The 26,487-nt window shown below is 40.9% G+C and overlaps 2 protein-coding genes across 12 annotated transcripts in view; one reads left to right on the forward strand and one right to left on the reverse strand.

Annotated features, from left to right (window-relative positions):
• Positions 1-3,243, reverse strand: part of CHCHD7 (coiled-coil-helix-coiled-coil-helix domain containing 7) — a 223,809-nt gene extending 220,566 nt beyond the window's left edge. For 4 of the 10 annotated variants that reach the window (XM_085605594.1, XM_085605593.1, XM_085605589.1 and 1 more), the window contains exons 1-2: positions 3,099-3,233; positions 2,231-2,356 (exon numbers count right to left, since the gene is read on the reverse strand). The gene's annotated coding sequence lies outside the window, so the exon portion shown is untranslated. The other 6 variants (XM_085605596.1, XM_085605597.1, XM_085605592.1 and 3 more) reach the window with 5 other exon arrangements.
• A 272-nt stretch (positions 3,244-3,515) lies between these two features.
• PLAG1 (PLAG1 zinc finger) overlaps positions 3,516-26,487 on the forward strand; it is a 421,454-nt gene continuing 398,482 nt past the window's right edge. Inside the window, exon 1 of one of the 2 annotated variants that reach the window (XM_085605601.1) lies at positions 3,516-3,653. The gene's annotated coding sequence lies outside the window, so the exon portion shown is untranslated. The remainder of the gene's footprint in view (positions 3,654-26,487) is intronic. The other variant, XM_085605600.1, reaches the window with a different exon arrangement.

A 26,487-nucleotide genomic window follows, 5' to 3' on the forward strand; every position in this document is an offset into this window, starting at 1 on the left:
TAGTCCAAAACTCTGTTTTTGATTTAAAATCAGGGCCTTCAGTGGTCATATCACTGAAAATACAAGATTTGAAAAAAATATTATTGTCTACGGGTGCTCATGGAAGACAATTTCTATGGACTGGAATCTAGAGAATGCTAAAGTCATTATGGTATTTTACTGACCTCTACTGGTCGTTTTCTATCAAGAAAGTCAAATCGAGGCAGTTGACAGGAAAAAAAAAAAAAGGTACCTCAGCAGAAGGCAAATCTGGTATTTTAGTGACCTCTGCTGGTTGTTTTCTATCAAGACAGTTAAATAGAGGCAGGTGAACAGAAAAAAGGTCCCTAAGCAAACAAGTCCTAGGGCTGATCTCCAGAGCCCACAAAGTACATACACATAAGTATATACCAAAGTATGAAAGTATATATACTAAAGTATATACACAAGAGGTCTTGAATGCTCGACCAAATAAAAGTATATATTAAAGTATAAACAAGAGGCCTTGAATGCTCGACTTAAAAAGGTGATGTGTGAAAATGCTTGAATAAACCTGACAGCTGCAAAAGAGGCCTGCACCTACAGATGGGTGGAGTGTGAACATGCATATATAGACAACAAAAACACAAAATTAAGCCTTGTGTGTAAAGCAGTGAAGGATGTCTGACTTAGTCTAACTTTTATCCAGAGGCAGGTACATTTGTTAGATCAGAGTGGTCATTCACAAACTTGGGGCGTAGGGTTTGCTGGCTTATAAAACAAGCAGGATAAACATATTTAAAAACTACCAACTAAATAATATATGACCTGCACACTACTGAAAAGTTTCCTATGCCACCCCCGCCCAAGAGTCTGTCAAACTGCTATGAAACTTCTGCAGTCTATGCCATCTACAACCACTTAATCCCTGTGAACATAAGCCCAAAGAAACAGAAAGCGAAGGATCTAGCAACCTTTCTATAAGATACATCACTATTTAATGGTCATTTATCGCTTGGACCCATCCACTGCTCAAAGTTAATTTAGCTTTAGACAAACTTAAGATAGAAGAAGGTAGAATAGCGGATACAAACGGTTGAATTTGTAAAGTACTTTGAAAATCTGTTAAATACTATGCACACGAAGAACATGGGGTTTCATGGCTGCAAGTGTTCAGGGCCTTTAGTAATAAAAACGGACTTTGAAACTTGATCCCTATATTTGTGCCCTTAAATGTACTGGCACAAACACTTGGGAGTTCTCTACAATTACTGTAAAAACCCTTATGGTAATCCACACCAGTTACCCATTTACATTCATGGGCTACTTCTTCACGAGGTCCCAAAAAGTTTCTCCTTTTTACAGGATATATATTAGAGGGTAATGGTAGTGCAAATCTTTCAAACGGGTCATAAATGAGTTACAGACAAAAATCACGTGCCCATTGGAATTAACATTTTAAGTGAAAGGGTATACTCAGCTACTGAAAAGCCAAAGAAAAAGTGGTTAGAGGTGAGGGGGCATGGCAAGGGTCAGGAGATGCAAGGAAGCACATGCAGGACAGAAAGAACAGACAATGATAAAGAAGAGGGAGATGACATGTGGGATACATAATTTCATAAAAACATAGGGGTGGAATAAATGGCACAAGTGTATAACAGCGAAACACAGCAAAGGTAAGTAGTGTGAAGGGAAGAGCAGGGTCGACAATCACAACTGCCTCTCGCCCCACATACCATGGTAATGTTAAATTCTGTGATAAGTTTTTACTTGAAACATTTTCAAATTGTAATTACTCCGACAATCACTTAACTGATACAGCTAACTAAAAAAACTGGCAAAGCCAATAGGTCGGGGGGAGGGGGGGTTATTGTTGTGGCATGTCTTCATGCAAAAACACAAAACTCAAAGAGACGCCCAAACAGTGTCACTCAGACTAGTTAACGCGTTTTAAGATCACATAGACCATGCTTCTTGGAAAGGATTTCTAGTTACGTTTCTTGTGTCACCCCACGTTTGGAGACAGCCTTCCCCGCCATCCCACTTAAAGCACTGAGTGTTCCGCTGCAAAAGTTTCATATTTTTAAACAACAAAGTACTAACACAAACGAAATAAGCTGGAACAGTGAACAGGCATTGCACAGGCTGTGTAGCTGTATTATTCCCAGCAGTGGATTCTTGAACATTGAAGGATAGGTAGGTCGCATGCAAGTGTTGGAGGCACACGGGTTCAAAAACAGGAAGTGTTATGTTTTACGATGTGTGTACATACGTTTGACCTGTGATCGTTTCCTTTGGAGTCGCTGCGTCCCAAAAACGACAGCCACACAGGAGGCGATTAAGTCCCAAGCATGAATTACCCCACCGTTCATTCACTCTGCTCCATGGACAGACAAGCCTGTGGAGAAAGGAGGGAGTGGATAAGGTTTGCTGACTTGTTCCTTCGTGATTTAAGACACTTCTCGTAAGGAGATACATAATGCGTTGGGTGACAGGACCCAAATACAAAACAAGGAAACGTAACTTCTTGATTTACGTCCCGTTTATGGGCACTTCAACGATACCAACTACACGTTCATGACGTTAAACAGCAAAGCAAATTCACGTACAGTCTACTAAAGATCACATGGTGTTGGTTTCCTTGTCCGAAGAGCAGTAAGATCCGAACGGTGTCAAGAGGCAAGCATGTTGGGATGGTGGAGGGTCATCCGAGTATTAACGCTCTGACCCACGAAGGGAATCAGGGACAGTGTGCACATAGCTTCTCCTGCCCCGAGAGAATACGAGGGCTTTGGGTGTCATGCAAACCTCGTCCGGGAAAGCACGCAAGGACACTGCCTGAAGGGTTGGAGGTAGCGCCACCTCGCCGGAAGGCTGCTCGTGGAGACTCCAAAGAAATAAGGGGTGTTTCTCTCTCACAACACTGGTGCTCAACCAGTCCGACTCCTTGGTTGTCCTCTTCGCACGAGGCAGTGTACTTCACGACCTTCATCCTCTTTGGGCTCGTAAGAAATAATCGTATCTCCTGAAAGCCGTCTTAATTTTGGCTCTGTGGTTCACTGGGATGGGACCATCTGACCCCCCGGTGATTCACGCTCCTCTTGAGTCTGTTGGTTTCTCGCCGCTACAGCCTCACTCACCTTTGCAGCCGTCCGCAGAACCAGAGCGTGGAGCAGAGTTTTAAGCCAAGATACGTCAATGCTTCACGCACAGTGTTATGTACTTGTGCAGCCTAACCCTCTCGGTTCTGTGTATCTGACCGAAGGCTTCATCCGCCAACCAAGAGAAGCGGCGACGCTTGAACGGCAGTCCAAGTAGCCAATCGAGAGCGTAAGAAACGCCTCTAACCTCCCCGCCTCTCTGCCCAGCTTGACTGCCATCCATCTCTCTTCTCCTAGCCCTGCCATCCTTGTCGGACCGACCAACCCCGGTTAGGGCAGAGGACTGAATGACAGTGTGCCGCCCCCAAATGGAGGGCGAAGGAGGCGGAACTCTAGGCGGGCCCAGGGCCGGGCTAACAGGATGGGCTGCACCGCAGCGCATACAACTACAATGGCTGCTGGAAAGAGGGGAAAGCAAACAATTTCCAGGCCCGCATCGCCCAACAAAAAAATATGAGAAAAAAATTACAGAAAATTCCCAGGGCGTCCTAAACTACGGAAACGCAAGCCAGGGAGGATGCCGGGGCTCCCGCGGTGAGTCTGAGGCGGGTCCTGCGGGGGGCTGCCGGCGTTTAGTCCTGAAATATCAGGGTTATTTAAATTATGAGGAGAGGGCAGGAAGGCAGAGCGAGAGAAAAAAAAGTTTGTGCTGCTCCGAACCCGACAGCAAGAAAAAATAGAAATAAATGTTTAAAAAATATATCAAGGGAAACTAGCTCTGCCAGTAGGTGCTGTGCCCGTGGTAGCAGTCCGTGAGCAGAAACTTGTGCCGGGAAAGGAAAGTTTTGTGGAAGTTTTCTCTCGCAGTTTTGGATATTGTGACAGCAACAGCGGGAGGAGGAGGGGGTGAGAGGGAAAGGCAGCAGCACTGAGAGAAGAAGCAGGGAGAGGGGAGGAGAAAAAAATGCCTGGACCAAAATAATTTTTTAAAAAATCCTAAAAAATCAATTTTGCCACCGGAGTTTTAGCAATTTTGCAGGGAAGTGCCTGGTAAACTCGGGCACGCTGTGGGGTGACCTGGATTGGTTAGGGTTCTAATTCTGTATGTTTTAAAGGGGTCATAAACAGTAGGTTGTGGTGGGGACCTGGTCAGCCGAGACTTGAAGAGGAGTCCTGGTGGCGGCTTAATAAGGTGATAGGTAGCATTTTGAGTTGGATGCCGAGTGGCTGCGCATCTATTTTGTTACCAAACAGAGGGCTCACTAGGACAGCTTGTTGTTGGTGTAATAAACAACCAAAATGGAGGGAGACCCAAGCCGCACAAAAATATTCTAAAACAAAAATATGTATTTAAATTCTTAAAAATCGGCTGGACGTATCTGGGGGCGAACGAAAGGTGTTTGGCTCCTCCTTCATTCTGGGCGACAGTCTGTGCTCGTAGCGCTCGCGGAATCTCCCTCGTCTGTTCTGTTCTTTAAATACTAGAGTGATCCTTAAATACTAGAGTGAGCCTTTGAAGATGGGGGTACATCTCAGGTGTAATCTCCGATATTTATTGTGATAGGTCTCGGTGTAAATGGACATGCATTCCGCGCGTCAGTACAGGGACGGGGAGCAATCTGCGCCCCTTTAAATGGTTTGTGTGTATGTGTGTGTGTGGGGGGGGGGGGGGTCTTTTTCGGCACCTTCTGCAAACCTGCTGCTTCATGCAGAACTGGAAACTGAGCGGATCCCCGTGCAAGCGTACACCTCCCATTTAAACTTTAGTCTGACCTCGGGTTTCTAGTCCAACCCCCTACTTGGCCGCTGAAATGGGGCTGGGGTCTGCAGCCTTGCGCCCGCTGATGCATGCACATAGTGTTTGGGGAGGTGAGGTTTTGTTTCTCTCGACACCTTGTGTTCCTGTTTCACCTGCTTATTGTACCGCCCGGGGCATCGACAGTGCGCGCTTTCCTTTTTATGTTTGATCAGACAATGATGCTGCGGTTTGCATCACACTGAGGTAGATCAAGGGTGAAAGTGCTGCTAATGTTTGGTTCCACGTGGGAGTAGGGACCGTGCCTGGCAAGTTTAAAGAAACAGAACAACAACAATGCGCACGCAGTTAATTGGGTAGATGTGTCGCAGGAGTCAGGTTAATTATTTGGATGTGCGAATGTTTCTGGTTAGGAGGATTTCACTGGAATGACAGTCGACCAATTACTATGGTGACTTTTGGAAGCGATTCACTGCTCTCGCCACCCTGGCGGCCGTAATAGGTTGTTGACACCTTATGTCACAAAGTTGCATGAAGTACATTACTAATATCCCTCACCCATGCTGCACACGCTGACGGCGCTTCTGTCGTAGCAAGATCATCGTGTCCCTTTATCTGTAGCACAATCTCATGTAAAGAGTGCATTTGAGTGTCAGTGGGGTTGGGCAGTTCAACAAATAAACGTGCATGTGTAATTGATCGCTTCCTTAATCGTTCAGAGAATCCGATTCAGGAAAACGTTGTTGTTTATTATGTGTACGTCATACTTGCTAGGGTGCAGAAATCCTGTATTCACTGTTCAGCACCAGTGCGTCAAATTATCGAATCTGTCCAGAGTTATGGATTTTAAAAGCTCGGATGTGCAACGCTTTATCACGGGGCAGCAGAGAAAACATCGACGTGTGCAAAGTATGGAATAATAACACACGACACTAACATTGCTGCGTCACTGGTCACAACCTGTTCAGGTTGTAAAAGAACACACAGACTAGGCTTAATGATTATAACGTGTACACCAATAACCTCCATTATTCTGTAAAATGTAATTGCAAATGCTCCTCGTCTAGGCACTATCGTTTAATTCTTTTGACTTGAATTATTTCCACAGTGAAAAATTGTAGAAACTGTACTGAATTGCGCAAAACACCCTCTTCCCCCAACCCATAGACAGTTATGTGAAGTTAAATTAGCTGACCCAGAAGCTTTTTGTAACCACTAGTAACTTCGTCTGACCATTGCCTTCTGCAAATATTGTCATTCTGATTAAGACATCCATTGTGCTGTAGTAAATGACTATAGAAGTACATGGTTAGAATGTGTAAGTTCACCTCTGCCAGGAGAAGTATCATTCAAAAATAATGTATAGATTTGATGTAATCTTTAGAAATCAGACTAGTTCTGATTTGATTGTAACTGACTGCTTTATTTTGGATTCCTTTAGTTTTTCTAATAATGCATGTGTAAATGATTGTTGTTCACCAAGTTAGTGCAAACTTGCTTTTTAAATACATGGGGATTGAAGACGATTATTTAAAAAGCCAAGTTGTCCAGAATCATTCATTTAATTGAATTGCTTGCTTACCCTGAATCTATTGTAATCACATCTGGCATTACTTGTCTATATATGATTCTAGATTTTCAGCTGTAAGAGATGGAGACCTCTAAAATTCATTAGAGAGGATGCTTTGCAGGTTTTTGGTTAGACTGTTGTAGTAGATTGGTGTATTGAATAGTGGTGTCCTTTTGATTAAAGATTGAAGGTGCTTATTTGAAGTAGTTATTTATCATTATAGCTCAGTCTCGCCCCCCGCCTCGTAATCCAGTTACATATAAAGTGGCATACTTGTTGCATGTCTGGCTAGCAGTTCATTTTTATGTGCACTCAGTATAATTTATGTTGATTTGAAATTGAAGGCAATGCACAGCACCAGTTAGTGTGACCTGTTCAATAAAACTTCCTTTTAGATGGCATATGCTTTATTCCCCTTTAGTGCTGTATTATACTACAGGCAAGTTCGTTATCTGAAGCACAAAACCAATGAGTTGGTAACAAAATGTTCAGCAAAATAAGCTTAATAAAATATATAAAAAGAAAAGCTACTCTAACATATGTTAATCATTTGGGTTACAATAGTGGTGTTGCTGTTTCTCAGGATCAGATTTCCACTGCTTACAGGTTCAGTCAGCTTAATTTTGATTGCTTATTCATGTGTAAAATTAGATTGCAGTGTTTGCCACTTTGGGTTTGCAACACTTTATTTTTTACTACCAGTTTTGTGAATACAAATAATCTAATTATTCAAAATGTGTATATCATTGTGTTGGCTGCTGTGTTTCCGAGTTGGACATATATGTTTACATTCATACTGTTTCATGCAGTCCTTTCTGCATTTTGTTACAGATTTGGATGAAAACTAAATAATCTAAAATGTGTATATTTCACTGCTCTTGTAGAAATGTTGCATTAGTTTTACTACAAGGTTTATGTTTTGTTTATCATGATTTAATTTTTTTTAACATATTTAGTTTTGTAAATACATAACCTTTCTGTACCAATAACCAACTTTCGAAGCACACAACAAGCTTCCACTAATGTTTTGATAGTCTGTTGTTTATACTACACTTTTCGCATTAGCATCGTCCTGTCTGCTGGTTAGAAACAAGACTATATCTTCATAATTTTAATGTAAAACATATCAAACCAAATTGCTAGTTTTTAAGTACCAGTTTTCTTGTATCATATTATTAGGCAGCAGTGAAGTGATATCCTGTTGCTCAGTCCTGGAGAAAAAGTATTTCATTAAAGAGGCTTCCAAAACTTTGTTAAACATCACCTGCGCCCCAAAGCAAAAGTCCATAGTATTTTGTTTTTTAAACTTTGGATAGATTGAAATCACTTGAAATAGGGACACTAGTGGCCAATAAACATGCCATACTAATTCAAATTAATTTACAAGTGCATTTTCTAGCACACTTTGTGGTTGACCTTCGAATGGTTCAGTGTTGGTCATTCTTTGGCGATCTGTCAACAGCCATAAGGAAAGTTACAGAAGCGTTGAAATTGGCACCCATTGTCCGTCTACATGAAAATAGCTTCCATTAATAGTGTTCAAGTGTGACTTATGCCACTCTTGATAATTTCTTTTCAACATTTCTTAAAATCCTAGAAATGAGGGGCAGTTGTCTATTTCTCCTGTAGACTCAATTAAGTCAGTAACATTCCAAAGAAAAACATTGTTTTGTAGTATACGAGTTCTTATTTGACTGGGCTGCTGCACTTGAAAATTTTTTTTTCCTTTCAGCTTCGGAATTAAGAACACAATGTAATCCATAATTAGACTGGCAACACTATCAAAGGTTACATTTTCTTCTGTTTCGAAAGTATACTCCACAGTTAAGTTTTATTATATGTAAATCACCTTTTATTATATGCAACTCTCTTTAACAAGGATTAAAACAAAGTAAATTGCTTGTTTACCTGGTGGTGGGAAATCCTTACAGGGACTTTGCTCCTGATTGAGTTTATATATTTACCTAAATAGCCTTTTAATGATAATACTCAGAGTAATTGGTGGCACATTTTTTATGAAACATAAATTTATACAAAAGGTGGTTTTAAAATCATAACATTTTACTAAGGCTGATAAATTATTTTCCTGTCATGCAGACTGCCAAATGATAGAATAAATTATTGAATTCATCCAAGTTATACAGCTAGGGAAATGTGATATTTTGCCATGAAATGCAGGGACATTTATTCTCCATGCAGTCTTAAAATGTATTAAGTCTCTCTCTATTTGACAACACCCGCTGAGCATACACAACTTTCTTACACAGGATGTATTCACGTCAAATTTAACAATTCAGACAGACATGCTTTTTACAAATGATAATTAATTGGTGAACAGCAAATGGATCAAATCTTATGAAGAAAACAAATAGTCTTATTCTGGTGCTTACAAGGTTTCACTGCTAACATGAACCACATTACTCATTCATGTTTGCAGGTAATATTTATGCAAAATTGAAACAAAACAATATATTTTACATTTGATTTCAGAGAAGGATTTTATTGCTCAGATCATTTTGCACTCACACAAAGCTTCATTCCCTACCAGCTAAACACCTACATAAATTGTGAACCATTACATAAACTGTTAAAAATCAGCAATTCACATGGAGAAAAAAACTTTTAAGATTAGTTCAGTATAATTTTAATGAAGAGGCATATTTGGAAGCAAGCATTTTGTAATTAATTATAACTAAAAATCAAATGCTGCTTAAGTTGAAGACTGATTCTGAAGCGAACCAAATTTAAAAGGTATATTTCAAGGTATCAAGAACTCCTCATTGTATTTGTCAACACTTGCCACAGTGAGTAACATATATACCTTTATCAAAAGTAGGACAATAATCTGCTCTGTATAAAATTAAAAAGGAGGATGTTATCGAATATATAGAAGCTGCAGTCCCGGATAATTTGTTTAAAATACTAACTTTCACCACGCCAAGGGGCAGTTATATATAAGGTGTTTGTGTTTGCAAACCCTCCATTTCTGTAGAAATACAGAACTTGCACCCACAAAAGTAATTTTAGATCTCTACTAATTCCATTTTGGGATTGGAAAAGTTTTAGAAATCCTTAATGAATCGCAGTTTGGAAGGGGCGAGATTGTGTTTTTCCAGATTTCAATTGGGTAACTAATGTTTCAGTGGCTTATGACCGTAATTCCGATTGCAAACCATTGATCAGCTACAGGCTTCCAAGTTGGGGAGGTTACTGACGTCCAAAGAGGAAGGCGTCCCTTTTGAACCACTTCCCTTTTTGGAAATCGGAGTGGTAAATACAGGGGAAAGACCGTGCCTCTTCTCACTGAAGTGCTCTAAAATGTTTTTTTTTTTTAATAAAGAGACCCCCGGTTCCTTTAGGGTATTCAGACTGCTTTACAAACGAGCATTGATAAATGTATTAGGTTTCAATTATGTGATTATTAATGATCTGTTTTTTGTTGTAAGTTGTAGCTTGGTGAGCTGGTGTGCAATATAAGTTACTGAAACTCCGTGAAAGTGTTATGACTTGTTTATTGAAATAGGCGATATTTTATGCTAGTCTATTAAGTACAGAGAGAGGCGTCAGAAATATGGACAAACTACACAAAACAGACTACTCGGTGGAACAACAATATTGAGACACATGGTAGTATCTGAAATGAGTCACAAGGAAATGTAGGCCAACGGATAACACATTGGGGATTTCTTCAAGTATAAAACATTACACAAAATACCGTTTGCGTTATGCATGTTTTGTCAGCAATCTGCTTCTACGGGGCAAAACATCAAGGATCTGATATGCCTGTGAGATGAGCAGTTTCGTATAATAATCCGGTCTTAAAGAACAGTAGGTTGCAGAGAGGCGACAACGTATGACACAAAAGTTGTGATTAGTAGGAATCAGAGTATATGTAGAACCTGCCATTCCATATTGCCCCAAGCCCTCCGAAAAATACTCCCTTTTTTACCCCCCTCAGTTAGACCTCAAGTGGTAAGGAGTATTATCATGAGCAGATTAGATTACTGCAATGCCGTACTCCTAGGAGCTCCAGCTTATTTGCTGAAAAAACTGCAAAGAATACAGAGCATGGCAGCTAAGCTTGCATTAATTAGACAACGTCGTGCATCAGCCTCGCTTGCCTTAAAAGATCTTCATTGGCTGCCTATGGTGCAGAGAGCACAGTTTAAGTCGCTGTGTATCGTCTATAGGGCGATACATAAAATTGGACCTAAGCCTTTACAAAAGAAATTCCAATGGTATTCCCCGGTTAGAAGTTTATGCTCATCTTCAGCCAATCTGGTATGTAGTGCTCGTGTCAACAGAGCCAGGCTGGGCGGCAGATCCTTCAGCTTTGCCGCATCCCGCCTTTGCAACTCTCTACCAATCGAGCTGAGACAAATGAACACTTTAGCACGCTTTAGGAAGGAGTTTTAAACTAGACTCTTTCCCTAGAGATTAATTCCTAGATGATTTTCAATTCTGTTACACACAGTGTATCTTTGGTAATCCCAGCGCCAGGATACCCATTGGGTGGCAGCTGCGCTATAAAAGTCTTTCCTTACATTATATCCCCTTGCATATCTGAGAAGCTGCCGGCTAGGAGTCAACAAGAGTGAGCTTGACCAGGAAAAGAGAAGGCAGTATAGTTGCACATACAGAGAATCCAAATTTCCCCATTGACACTTGGAAGCATGCTTTTGTGAAGGGAATCGAAGATCACATGTGTAGAGACAGTCTCATGAGAGTGCAACCTTTAAAAGCAGACAGATCTCATTGTGTGCCAAACGTGCTGTCTGTAATAAGAGACTCATGCAGGGAACGGTGTATGACTTTAATGGGTAGTACTGTATTCAGTCCTTGTGCAATGCGCTGCTGGTGGTGGTATGTTGTGCAGATTAACCCCCCCCCCCCCCCCTGAGTGCCGTCCTACTGCATTGTAAAATGCACCCCCAAAAACATTGGGGTGTGTCCCCCTGGCACTGACTGTAGTCCTGGAAGAGGTTTCCAAAATTGAAAAGAAGGTCGTTGCAAGTTCTTTGTCTCAAAAAACTTCATTGTTCATTTGGATTCTCCATAAAGCTTGAGGGTTTTGCTTTTTAATCCATTATATACATCTTACGCGTTTAGCGTCTAATATGTTTTGCGTTCCCAGTGCATTTCGGCGTTCATGCCTTCATCAGGGGAAATCTAAAAATGATAAGTATGGTACTGAGTATAATATACGAGGACTTATTGCCACCCATGCATTGTGATATGGCAGGGAAAGTGAGATAAATGGTGAGAAGCGCGGTAAAAGAAGGGGGTGGAGGGCAATATTGTGAATGGGTGGTAAATCGTTATTGTTGGGACAAGTGTCAATTACGAGTAATGGTAGTGGAGGTGTTTAGGGGGTGTCAATAATCTAAAGCTAATAACACCCATGTGAATTTAAATCGTAGTGGTATGATGGGTCTGGTGGAAGGTTAACTTTGGTTAAAACACGGTTCAGTTGACGACAATTACATAGAATCCTGTGTCCTTTAAATCCATCTCTTGTAAGATTATAGCTGTAAAGGTTAACAAGTTGTTGCCGCCGAAACCGATAAAGTCAAAAGTTGGCAAAGTATAAGGGTTAGTTTGGTTAGGTTCACGCTTACCGGGTGTCAGTCGCATCGCCGTGTCAAGCCGGTGATACGCGGGAGGTGTGTCAGCAAAGGTTCAAATGCGGAAGTTGAAGTGTTGAAGGGAAATGTCACGTGGATGAGTTAGTTAAACATTAAAGAAAGACTACGACGTGAACATGGATGGGGTGAGGACAGATTAAAGCGGTGTTTAAACTGCAGAGATAAACGCTAGAGTGTGTGAAAAAACGAGAATGGGTGAAATTATATGTCATACTCACAAAAATGGGTTGTATACACGTAGGAACAAGAACATCAAGTAAAGGAATTTGGTTAAACTACAATCAAAAGAATTATCAACAATTGTTTGCAGAATGAAAATAAAACTGATAAACGAATAACCACCACCACCGCAAACATCTTTATGAATCGCTTTGAAGAAGACAACATCCTGATTGTAGTTTAACCAAATTCCTTTACTGGATGTTCTTGTTCCTACGTCTATACAACCCATTTTTGTGAGTATGACATATAATTTCACCCATTCTCGTTTTTTCACACACTCTAGCGTTTATCTCTGCAGTTTAAACACCGCTTTAATCTGTCCTCACCCCATCCATGTTCACGTCGTAGTCTTTCTTTAATGTTTAACTAACTCATCCACGTGACATTTCCCTTCAACACTTCAACTTCCGCATTCGAACCTTTGCTGACACACCTCCCGCGTATCACCGGCTTTACACGGCGATGCGACTGACACCCGGTAAGCATGAACCTAACCAAACTAACCCTTATACTTTGCCAACTTTTGACTTTATCGGTTTCGGTGGCAACAACTTGTTAACCTTTACAGCTATAATCTTACAAGAGATGGGTTTAAGGACACAGGATTCTATGTAATTGTCGTCAACTGAACCGTGTTTTAACCAAAGTTAACCTTCCACCAGACGCATCATACCACTACGATTTAAATTCACATGGGTGTTATTAGCTTTAGATTATTGACACCCCCTAAACACCTCCACTACCATTACTCGTAATTGACACTTGTCCCAACAATAACGATTTACCACCCATTCACAATATTGCCCTCCACCCCGTTCTTTTACCGCGCTTCTCACCATTTATCTCACTTTCCCTGCCCTATCACAATGCATGGGTGGCAATAAGTCCTCGTATATTATACTCACTACCATACTTATCATTTTTAGATTTCCCCTGATGAAGGCATGAACGCCAAAATGCATTGGGAACGCAAAATATATTAGATGCTAAACGCGTAAGATGTATATAATGGATTAAAAAGCAAAACCCTCAAGCTTTATGGAGAATCCAAATGAACAATATAGTTTTTTGAGACAAAGAACTTGCAACGACCTTCTTTTCAATTTTGGAAACCTCTTCCAGGACTACAGTCAGTGCCAGGGGGACACACCCCAATGTTTTTGGGGGTGCATTTTACAGTTCATATTAACACTCATTTTCGGAGAGTGATACCCCGGAGCACAACACAACTATTAAATTTTCCAATAGACTTTTAGGAAGTGCGCGCACTACATTCTTTTTCTAGTCCTACTGCATTGCTCAGAAGATGGTGGCTTTAATGCCTTGAAAAGTCGAGCAGCGCCACTGCTCCTCATGGCATTTCAAGACTCCTATAACATGTGGGGCACAGTCTGCCGCACTCACGTTCAGAGCACATACATGCAACAGCTGTGCAGGCTCAGAGACCCTGCTACTACCGTGCATGCTCCGAGCACAGACAATCCTACTACAGCAGGATTTGAAACAAGAAGGGGAAAATATCTCCGTCCAATATGAGATTCGGACGCATGCGTGGAGCATGGAGGCTGCCACACAGAGCAGGCTTGGAAACATGAAGGGAACGATCTCTGCACATTGCGTGCGCATGCTCAGAGTACACATCCAGCGTTTCTATGCCAATCTCATAATCTCTCCGTGCCTGTGAAGTGCTCCGATAACTTAGTTGGGGTTCGAGCTAGGTCTAAAATAGCACATCAATGCAGCCAGGGAAAGATTAGAAAATGTAAATGGTATGCAGCGTTACCCAAAAGAAAAGTGCCAACAACCAAAGTGGATGGGAATAAGTAGGTAGGCCACGAGAAACTGATAAGAGAAACACAGAAGGGAGAATAGGCTAAGACCAATAGAAACGGAGGAAAGCAAACTGGCAAGCACAGAGACCAAGAAGAAGTGAAGTAAGTCCTTTTTAAGATATATTAGAAACAGTAGATTACCTGCACAGATGCAATGAAACTTCTTTTTAATTTGAAGATCCCAATGGAACTGGCCAGACTAGCGAAATTTGCATACCATTTGAAAGAACTTATAAGTAAAAGACTTAGCCAAGAATTAGAGTCGAAAACAGTTTTAAATTAGTGAATATACATCTAATTTTATCTGTCTCTTAATGTCGTGTACTGTAGACTTGTTAAAAGAAATGATACAATTAAGTTTTATTCACGATCAAAGAAGGTGCGTTGAAGGAGATATCCTGCCCTGTCCTTTTGTGACAATTTTAATTGATTGAAACAATAAATAAATTCATTCATTCAATAGATTTCACAAGCGAAACCTAGAAATACAGTGACTGGAATTGGTGACCTGCCATCCCTTGCAGGACACCATCCCTTTGTAACTAGTCACGGAGACTCGCAAATTGAGACTTTCCAAAGAAAATGTAACTGGCCAGGTTTTTTTGTGACCTTTTTTATTTATTTTCATTCTGAAGCGACCTAGATTGCTTCCCAAAATAAAAAATACTGATTGCAAGAAGTTGTTGCTCGATTTGCAAACTTTTCTGTGAATAGTTTGTACATACATCTGGTCCATAGTTCTTACATTTGTGTTTTTAAAGAATGGTGTACAAATCAAATATACTACTGGATAAAACTAGTTTACAGTAAACTAATTTAAAAGTATGTCACTTTAATGTGAACTGTAACCAAAAGATTGAATTAGACCTGCCTAATCATATATAGCAGTTGCATGTTTGAGCCTGAAGTAAATTTGCTTTTTATGTCTTGGAAAATTAATAAAATCAAGGACTAATTCCTCTGTTATCCTCACTGGCATGTCGATTGGTGAATCAATCTACCTGTATGAAAGAGAAACCTTTTATTTATTTGAGCTTTCCATTATTTGAATCTTTGCTGTTACACATAAAAGTTAGTGGTGATGTGGCTTTGCTTTTTAATTCATTTGGGCAGTTTGGATTGACAATAACAAAATTGGGGTGCACTTTCTAGACGCTTACCTGTATAGTGAGAATCTGTATTCCATGTCAAAGCCAACACGCTTCATGAGTGCCAGAGAAGCAGCAAGTTTGTTAGCATGCATTCCATAAACTGATTAATTAAAATGTTGAAAGCAAGGTCGGTATTTGGTAATTTAGCCCGCTTTACACAACTTTGATGCTCACACTATAATAATTAATTTTAGTAAATCATATATATATTTTTCTTATTTATTTTGCGTAATGGATCTTAATGTTAAGCCATTCTAAAACAATTCCAACTTATAAAATCTGTAAAAATAAAACTGCCTAAATGGTAAATTTCTAACATTTTGGCTTATTAATAATTACCCTAATATAATAAATGATGTAACTAGAAATGGGATCGACTGTTTATCTGGTCACTTTATCACATATAGAGCTGTTGTTAAGACTGGAAATCTTGGTGAGCAAATTATTAAAAGTTTAATTCTATAAAGCATCTAACAGCTGCTGCAGCTCAATAGATGTTTGGTCGGCGATCTACAGGCTGACTGCATAATTTGGCACCCCTGACATCATGGATGCCCAATGTTGGAGAATGATTGTGCACTGATTTAAGTAGGTAATTGAGGTCGCTCAAATATATGCTGAAGCTGGTGTGGATCTGCATACAATCCTGTCCCATCGTAATCTTATTGGGGATATACTACTGTGTCTTGCATGGTAGAGTCCTGCCTAGGCATCTGTGTGCAGATTGCAAAATATACTTCTTAATAACAAAGGAATGCCCAGATTTGCCATTATTGTACCCCTGGAGAGGGAGATATATACCTAGTCAAAGCTGGGAGTAGTCCACCACCATGCAGTGCAGCGGCCATTCAGGAACTGGAGTTGGAACCTAGGTGGACCCCCTTTGACTAAGGTGACTACCAGGAACACCCGCTACAGTTTCCTATGGAGCAAGTGTCACATACTGATCAAAGTCCTCTCGGATCAGTTTGTATGAGTGTGTATTGCATGAATGTGATTGAGCGAAATGTGAGAGGAAAACCACAAAACCTGCTTTCTAGCACTTGATGTGGTTGAAGCTTATAGACCATAGATGCTAGAGTGATCGGAATTCTTGAGCATGGCATTCTGTTTTAACCTTGCCAAACTGACCCTCAAAGTCACAGGTGTAGGCAATTTTATCCTTTAGATCGCCACCCACTATATCAGTGCTCCCTCGAGGATCTATGTTTGAAGCATCCCGATACAGCATGTATTGGGGAGAATTCGATGATAAAGCATGCCACCAGAAACACTAGTGGGTAAGGGTTTTTATTTTTTATAAAATAACTCTTTCTCTTGAGTAACCCCATGGATATTTCCCGTATGAAATGAGTTGATTGACTCTTTTTTGTAATCCTATTGTCACTGGGAATGTGAACGAACCCTTTGCAAACGTCTCCTCCCCCTCTTTTTGATTTAATTTAATTGGGAATGCGAGTTAAAATGAATGATTTGCAACAATACTAAAGTAAAAAATGTGTTTTTTACTGGGAAAATATATCTGAGATGGGGGGAGTTTGAGGTTGTCCTGATTGTGATGTGATGCATTTTAGGAGAACATGTTTCTAAAAACTCATGTTTAGAATCTCAGGTATTTTTTTCTCTAGGATTGGAACGTGTCAATTACGTGTTACACACCAAAAGTGCAGTAGGTGTATTTACTCCGTTATCTTTGACACTTTTCACATAAATCCCTGCAGTAGGTGCATCAGTCCACTGAGTATCCTCACCAAAATTAGAAACTTTTTTACATCAGTGATGCATACTGTTCTCTCAGTATGTTTCTTTCCACTTATCTATAGATGTAAGTGGTCCTTAGAATTTTTTTTGTGTTGTGATTAAACTTCCAGAACCTATATTTCAAAGTACAATTATCACTGGGAGAAGTGCTGCCAGGACTATCATTTCGCCCTGTAATGCCATCACTGTGGTTGCTAATAAACTACAGTCTTCCTCCTCCATAGACTGTATAGTCAATATAATCCCACCGAAAAGGAAACATGAGGGAATGAAAACTGACTTGGAAATGACTCCATGTTTTACTAAATGTCTATTACTTAAAAGTGGTCTGAGTTATTTGTCAGCAAATAGTGTTTGGCGGCACGGCATGTCGCAAGAATCGTGAGGCTGGTATGACAACAGATATGTTAGACTGGCCAGTGACTTCGGCAGTTCCTGTTTATCACCTCATATAAAAGCTCGCTTGAGTGGCAATATGCTATGAAATTAAACTAGTTATTCGACCCAAGAATAAGGGCTGCATAATGAGTTGCAGAAAGAGTCATCACTGCCTGCATACTGTGCATCACTACTGGATCAGTTGTCACGCCTGCATACAGTGCAGCACAGAAGCAGATGCGTCACAGCCTGCTTATTGCACAATACAGAAGTAGAGGTCACTGCCTGCCTCCAGATGTCACAAACTGCATTATGTAGCATAGAAGCAGTCATGCCACTGCCTGAATACAGTGCCACACGGAAGCAGACCAACAGACTGAACATGGGGATCTCAGCAGCCGTACAGCCTACTGCCTGGATGGGGGGTGTTTTACGGGGTTTGGTGGATTAGGACCAGTAGAGAGGCTGCTTTCTTGGGAGTAGGGAGAGAGTGCTGGTAACACTGGGGGCGTAGTATGAGTAGCTCGCCACTGAGGAGAAGAAAGGGCATCAAAGTACAAGGGAGATGTGGCATGTAGTCAGCTGAAAAAAACGGCAAGTTGATGGTAGCCAAAGGGATGAGAATGGACTGAACTGCCTGTTTAGGACCAAAGTCGGAAAGCTGAGGAGGCAGGGGTGTCCAACACACTTGCTTAAGCGCTGGAAGTAGAGTTGCAGGGGTTGCTGCAGCTATCCCCAAAGTAACTGCTGGAGTTGAGAAAGTGACTGGGCAATAAAGGTGTCTTTAAATCTTGTTTTTATCTTGTCACAGTTGCAATCTGTACAAAGACAGCAGTGAAATGCCAGGCTACGTCTTCTGACAAATTGTTGCCTATTCTTATAACAGGCTGTTGGGTGATTACTTTTCTTTCTTTCACTGCAAAGTATGAGGAGTTTGAAAAATGAACCGTGGGATATTCTTGCAGGTGTACACAGAGTGTGAAAGAAAATGCTGTAGGATGTTGTCTTTTTGTAATAATGAACATTTATATACCTGTAAATGAACTGTACAAATATTTTGAAATATATTAGCAGCGAGGAAAGCACTAATGAAGCACATTTTTATTCCTGAAATATGAGGGGCACAGTTTTTAATAGGATCGAAAATTCTCAGACCACTATACTCGGTGATGCGCACATGGTACATATTTGCTGAAACAGATTGTCTTTACATTATCGTTTGTAGGCAACATACTTGTGTCACTTAAACTGTGTGTATGTGGGGAGCGCGTCCGGCCGCACGACAAGATGGACGCTTGATTTCGGAGCTCCGTGTCGTGGGGAGCCCTGGACGGCGGCGAGTGCTTTCTGAGGACCCGAAGGCAATCAGAAATCGTCTGTCTGTGATGCGTAGAGCCCGGGGGTCATGATGTTTCCACTGTTTTAGCGGAGGTTACTTCCATCCGTGAATTTCGTCGCCTATCTTCGGAGCTCGCGCGGTGGACGGAGAGCTGCTCTGTGAAGCGTGGGAAATGCGCTCCTGAGGAGATTTGCGGCTATGGTCGATTCCAGTTGTTCTTGGCAAATCCCTTTCTCCGGTCGATGGTGCAAAGTCGTGTCCTGGAGATTTATATGTCTGAGCTAAATCAGGTTTGCCTTCATTTTTGTTCCTGTCAGCTGTGAGGAAATGTACGCACTCCCGGCTACATTGTTGCAAGCAGTTTGGGTTGCGCAGGAAAGATGCCCCTGCCTGCATTTTTTTCTATTTTTGTCAGAAAAATAGTGTGCTGAGTCCCTCCCATCATAGGCAGCTTTATAAATGCGAACTACTTTGCTGCCTGATGTCAATTTGAGGGGAGTGTTGTATATTCTGTTATATGGTGCCTGTATTGCTTGAGGCGACCTTAGATACATGAACTAATATACTTACTATTGGGGGAAAAAAGAGCACGTGTTTTTAGTAATGCTGACTTATAAGTACTGATTTTTTTTCTCCTGATACTGCTTTAAGGCGTTTTTTGTGTGAGTCCGTATCACATTACTGACAAAGTTGTGACGCCTTCATCTTGTTACAAACAACCTTACATAAGAGGTCTACTCAGCTATCAAGGAGCAAATTACCAGTGTACGACTTTTGCACAGCGACAGCCTGGAATTCCTTCTGGAAAACCGGCCAGTAAATCGTCCAAACAACCCTCTAATTCTGAGATATTGAGCCAGAATCGTTCTGCCTCAAACTTGCAACACTGCCCCAGCAGCCCAAAAGTCACCTAGCTTTATAATGGCATCTGGACCGGTTCTACTATGGAAAGAATACTCCAAGAGATTACTATGGTCGGACGGCGTTTGGATTGAATGGAGACTTCTATCTCTGCTCTTACGACGGAGACTAAATCCATACGTGCTGATATTTCAGGGTTCCAGAAGCAGCTTGATGGTCTCACTGATAGTGTAACTGAACTTCTCTTCCTAAGAAGCAAAGTGATTAATTTGGAAGATCGAAATCGCTGGGATAATGTGCGCTTCTTTGGATTTCCGGAAGGAATAGAAGGATCAGACGCTAAATCCTTCTTTTAAAGCAGCTCTTCTGAAAATTATAGGCCTCACTTTTGATCTGCCATTAGAAATGCAGAGAGCAAATCGTATCGCCCCCCTAAAGGGGGGAAGAATATGCAGCCCTGTACATTTATTGTATATTTTTTGCGGCACGAACAAGCTCGGCAGTTAATCACAGCAGCACGTACGCATGGTTCTTATATTTTCGACAATCACGAGATTCGAGTATCTGCAGACTTTTCCAGAGAAACACATGCCCGTCGTAAAGCTTTTCTCTCTTTTCAGCTGGTCTACGTCAGTTAGGCATTAAATATGGCCTTTTTGAACCACTACGACAGCGAATCACCAAGGACGGCATATCCAAGGACTTATTCAATCCAGATGACCTTCGACTCTTCCTGGACAGTATTTCTTCCCAGCATATGGAATGTACTGATTGCCTACCTGAGGTCCAATCTACATTTTCTTCTTCAACAACCAAAAAGACCTCTGACATCCAGCGTAACCCAGGTCGTTCTAAAAGCACAAAGCAGGGGAAGAGATCCAGATAGAAATATCCGTTCTTTTGGTGATCATGCTCAAGTTCTACATGCAGTAGCTGGTCTTACACAAGAGAGAGACAGAGAAAAATCACGCTCTCCACTTAAGTCTCCTCATCACTCGACGACGATGTTCCTTGAACTTGCTCTTCTACTTTACTGTAGAATTTTTGAAGAGCAGATAGGAGAGCATATCCTACTACCTGTTGAAGTCCCGAACTGATGAGTATCTACTTATTTACTTATCCAATTGTACTTTACTTGTTGTACAAATCCTGTACTATATTTCCTAATCCATTTTTATTTTTTCACCCTTTTTCCTCTTTCCTCTTTAAGTGTGTATATATATATAAAACGGTTTACTTGTGTTCATTTTCATTGTGTTATAAACCTGATGGTTATTATTGTTACAATCCTTCAACATACCCTCCAAGAAGACATGGACTACATATGTGAATTAATGCCTCAAGGATATGCATTGTATTCTTTACACTACTTTTTATATTTCCTCTTTTATTCTCCCCCCCCCCCCTCTTCTCCCTATTTCTCAAATGTAATGTTTGCTATCATTTCTTCGTCTTACTGTATACTTATGTCATTCTTTAAATATTCTGTTCTTCATTTAGACTAAGGTTTATAATGTTAATACATATTATTTAGATGCTGTTTAATTGCTCTTAACTTAGGCTATATCTCAAATTTCATCTTTCCTTACTTTTCTCTGTTTATATTTAAGTAAACTTGGATCAAAAACTGTATGAATTGCTTTGATATACTGTACTTATATTAATTAATTTTGGTAAGCTTTAACTGTTACAATATTCAATTATCTCATTTTTATCATATTTAATAGTCATTAAGTCTTATAACGGTTGTATTTAATACTTACTTCTTCCATTACCCTTCCTTATCTATTTTCTTTCACCTTTACCTTCTTATGCTGTATCTTATATTGTAAGATCTAAGTATTCATTCATTTTCATAATCTTCAGATTCAGCTAACACTGTTCGCTATTTGCCCTATTCATACCCTCTTTTTACGCCTCTCGCTGAGGGGGCCTCCCCCGGCGCGCATAGCCCACAAGCTAGGACCTGCAGAGCACAGTTCTACTTCCCATATACTGCACGTTTTTCCTGTGCAGTATATTTCCCCTTACTACTCTTCTCCTTTCTCCCTAGTCCTTGTGTTATTGTAATTTTTCTATTTGGGTCTCTCTTCGGTAATTTTCTTCTTTATTTCTAAGTATCTTATACTCCTCCTCCTCCTCCTCCTCCTCTTTTATCCGGAACCTTCTTTACTTTTGTCACTCTTTATATCTCCTACTTTGCTGCTTCTCCTCTTTTTCATTCCCCTGTACCTAACTTGTTACCCTCTCCACTAACCTACACATGGCTGTGAAAATTTCCTCTGCTTCCCATCCAATACGCATTATATCATGGAATCTCCATGGTCTTACGCACTTAAGCGTGAGAAAATACTTTCCTACCCGCAAGCAAAAAAAACTGACATTGCTCTTTTGCAAGAAACTTATTTGGATGCTCTAGAATCCTCTAAGTTACAGCGTGACTGGGTGGGAAAAGTCATTCACTGTGGGCTTACGACACGCCTTCCTCCTCACTAGAACCACCCACGGAAGTGTGGTGTAGCTATACTTCTTGAGAAATGCTTACTTGTTACAATAATCAAGACTTGGACTGATTCCAATGGTAGATACATTTTTGCAAAATTGAAAGTAGGAGATGAGATCCTCTGTGTGGGCTCGGTTTATGCTCCAACAGGAGCCACATGCACTTTCTCAATCTGAATCTTTTGCTGGTAGAAATTGGTGCCTTCAGTTATATTATTGACGGTGAATGGAATCTTGCCAGAGATCCTATAACTGACAGAAGGGGACCCCTGGATAGGTGTAATGAAGGAGACCAAGCCTTGTTGGGTGACATAACCTCAAGTCATGGATTACTGGACCATTTGCGTCTTTGCCATCCTTCTGATCAGGAGTCCTCTACCCATGGCACACAGCCTAGGATAGATTATTTTCTCATCTCGCATCTAGTGGTTGCAAAAACTACTGAATCATGCATTCTCGAGGCTGCACTATCAGACCATGCTCCTATCCTTCTCACTCTAGAAATCGGTTTAGCCTCCCCAGGCCGTAAACCATGGCGTATGAATATCCAAAGGTATCGCTCTCCCAAAGGCAAACTTCTACTCCGTTCGCACATTTCTGATTACTTGAGTATCAACTAGTCATCTGTTCCTTCGGCAGAACTGTCCGGGCAGCCGCTAAAGCAACTATTCGGGGTCAGTTGATGAGGGATGCTGCTGAAACTAATAAGTCTGCCTCCCTTTGTCGTACTGAATTAGAGACTCAAATGACCTCCCTTACACATTTATACTCCTCATCCCACAATGCCCAACCGTCGAGAACTTGCTAAGTTGGAGCTTAATAACTTGTACACCTCCAAAGCGGAGTATGCTCTTCAGCATCTGAAGGGTAGACATTATGAACAGGGAGAAAAAGCAGGTCGTCAGCGTGAGGCAGCTATTGCCATTCCTGCCTTACGTTCAGAAAGGGGTGAGATTCTTACGAGACCACAGGATATTGTAGACACTTTTTTGCATCCTTTTATAAAAAATAAAAAAAACTACACCCCTGAAACATCAGTAACTGAGGACCAACTAGCTTCTTATTTAGTTGACATCAACCTCCCTTGCCTCACAGATGAAGGTAGAGCCCTGCTTGGTGGTGACATTAGCAAAGAAGAAATTACAGTAGCCATCACTAAACTGCCTTATCACAAGTCTCCAGGGGAAGTTGTTTTTGCTGCGGAATTTTACAAATGGACCGGGGCAGAAACGGTTGATACTTTATTTTCTGCCTTTCAAGAGGCGGTTCAAACGCAGTCATTTTGTCCTATTTCTAACAATGCGTTGATCGCGGTTATTCCCAAACCCGGTGAAGACCCGCTTGCCTTCTTGTAGGGAACACTCTGAAGGACCTGATTTCTTCTCTTAGCACTCCTCTTACCTCTTCTGTTATTCTGTTACATGATTTTAGAAGTCTTACTACAGTTACGCGCCCGCAACGTCGGCTTTTACATACTGCACTTTCCACAGCTAAAATCTGTATCCTACATCATTGGAAATCGTCTAGTCCCCCTACGCAGGAAGATTGCATGGTAGCAATGATTCTAACGGCTTCTCATTAACGTATTCTATATAGGTTGCAGGATCAAGAGGAAATGTTCCAGCAAGTTTGGGCTCCCTTTCTTCACGATCCTTGAATTCTCTTCTTCCCACATTTCAGCCTTCTTCTTTCTTCCTTACTCTGTATTTTTATTTTATCCGGGTAAAAAAAAAAAAAAGAAACCATATTATCTATTGCTTCACATTTCCTCTTCCTTTTTAATTATATATATTCACAAGGATATAAATACTTTATTTATTTAATTCCTGTTTATTCATCTAGGAATTCTTCATTACCTTCCTCTTCCTCTCTTATTTTGCAAATTTCTGTCACTCATTCCCCAGTCTATGGACTAAGCTTACTTCCCAGCTTCTCCTTTTCATTGTAAATCCCCTTCTTTTCCCTATAGCTACATCTCCATACCAACTTCATTTAAAACTCCTCTGTTACCCTTTACATACGGTGATCTTTTAATCTTCTAATATTTGTTGTATAAGATATCCCTCTCTTTTACCATGTTCTCTATCTTCTGTAAATCCCTCCTATACAACTTTCCTTCCCTATAATATTGAATATTTTACTTATTATTGTTACTCTGTATGAATTATTGTTACTCTGTATGAACGCAAGCTATTTTATAATATTCTATATGTACTTCTGTTCCTATGTATCATTAATTTCTTTTTCTTAACAAAAAATTATGAAACAAAAATAAACTGTGTATGTGCAAATTTATAGGCCTGGGCAAAAATTTCGTTCCGTTCGCGGAAATTGCGATAATTTGACATTTTTGCGTTCCGCGGAGAGCGCGAAAATGTCAATTCCGGTTTCCGCAGCTTGGCGATAATTTGTTTCTTGCTCGCGCTGTAAAATGATACATTCTCGCGCGCGCGCGATCGCCTTACCTGAATCCCTGCGTTCGCCGACAAGTTTTCTTGATCCGGTCGCGTTCTCCATGAGATGTTGTATTGTTTTTAGCCATTTGCGCTGTCTCGCGACAGTTCGCGCCCGCAGTGACGTCATGCGTCGCGCGATCACGTCTTTCTTCTCGCGATCATGCACCGCGAGAACAACTCAAAACAAGATGGCCGCGCCCGCAAGCAACCACATGGGTAAGTTGGCGACCCGCAACCATGCAGAAAATCTCGCGAACATGCCGGAAAAAAACTTCCGCATCTTCGCGATATTTCTGCTTGTTTGCGATAATTTTAAACATTCTCGCGATAATTTGCGAAGGTTAATTCCGCAAATTCCGCCCACCCCTACAAATTTAGAGGGCATTTCAACGGAAATTGTGCTGTCTGTAAATATCAGTGGTCTAACAAACAATGCCACAATAACAAATTTGTGAGTGTGCTCCAAAATGCAGCCCTGAACACATACTACACCCTTAGCACACTGCTGCTGAATGGGTGTGGCTTATTTTCTACACTTGTTATTGTATGACACTTGGATTTTTCTCAATCCATATCACTTCTGTGATCCAACTTTGATGGCAGCACCACCAATCTGAAAATTGTTCCTGCACCACTGCAACACAGCTTGGTAAATGAATCCTGCCAAGTGCTTGCTTAGACACCAGGGAAAAAGCTGCGCCGGGCCAGGCAGTTTCAGTCCTAACAGTGTGACTCACTCAGGTGTCTTCAGATGCAGCAGAGCCTAACCCAGCAAGCTGAAACCGGAGCCAGGTTGTAGTATTTATACACTGTGCTTAGTCTGTGGTCTTATCCTACACGGTCTACAGTTTTGCCATTCCCTCCAAAACACTCTTTTACTTCACCAGCGATAATTTATGTAAGCCATAGGTGTTGAAGGCATACATCAAAGAAAATTAGTCATTCTATATCATTCTTACAGCTGACCTAAAAAAAAAAAAGTCACATTCTTTACATTGTGCTTTTATTTTTGGCACACTATCCATCTGTTGTGAAAGCACAGCTCTCTTCCTGTTTATTTAATAGAATGTCTGCTAGACCATTGGACAAAACAGACATTAAACACCATCTCCACCCCCCGCCTCCTGGGAAATTCTCATGTCTTGGGCACTGGGAGATATAAAGTCCACACCCTCTACCCTTTGTAAAAGCCCATTCATGTAAGGGGCAGAATGTTTTCACGCTAGAATCAGTCTGGTAGGTTGATTGGTCCTGACTAAAATCTTGATAGGAGGTTTAGTTGGAAGGATCACTTCCTTCACCCGTCTTTGAATTCATTGAGCAAGAGCGATGCCATTTTTTGAGCCGGCAGTTTGCACCAATTCAAAATACCATACTGAATGGGATTTTAAAGTATTGTCCGTCCATACTAATTACTTGCAGTGCAAAATAGTATTGGTCACCCAAATAACAGCTGTTGTCAAAACATTGTCCTTAATTAGGCAAAATAAGTTTTGAAAATTTCCCTTTAGTACCATCAGGTATATAAACGCAACAATCATCTGTAATCTTACTGTCCGCTGTAGTAGGCAGGTACTCACTGACCCCATTACTTACAAGTGAAAAGAATGTTATTAATTATTTTCACATATTGCAAGGAACATGACTTCCCAATTTTCGATGTATGTTACTCTTTTTCCATTTAATAACCTTTTTAAAGGTACCCTTTGCACCTCGTGAAAGGTGCAACCAGCCCAGTCTGAAGAAATGTTTGGGAAGCCCTTGTTCTCTAAATATCAGGACACATTATGCCAATGCTAAGCCATATATTGATCACAGTTTACATTTGAACACTTTGTCCACGTTTTCAGCGTCTTAACCTTGTTGATTGGTCATGGATGTCCTCAAGTAACAACCTATAATTGACTGTGGCGTCTATCGGCAGTGAGTAGTATTGGTTAGCCCACTGGGTTCAT

The sequence above is a fragment of the Triturus cristatus genome, chromosome 5_1 (genome assembly GCF_964204655.1).
Source record: "Triturus cristatus chromosome 5_1, aTriCri1.1, whole genome shotgun sequence".
Taxonomy (NCBI): Eukaryota; Metazoa; Chordata; class Amphibia; order Caudata; family Salamandridae; genus Triturus; species Triturus cristatus.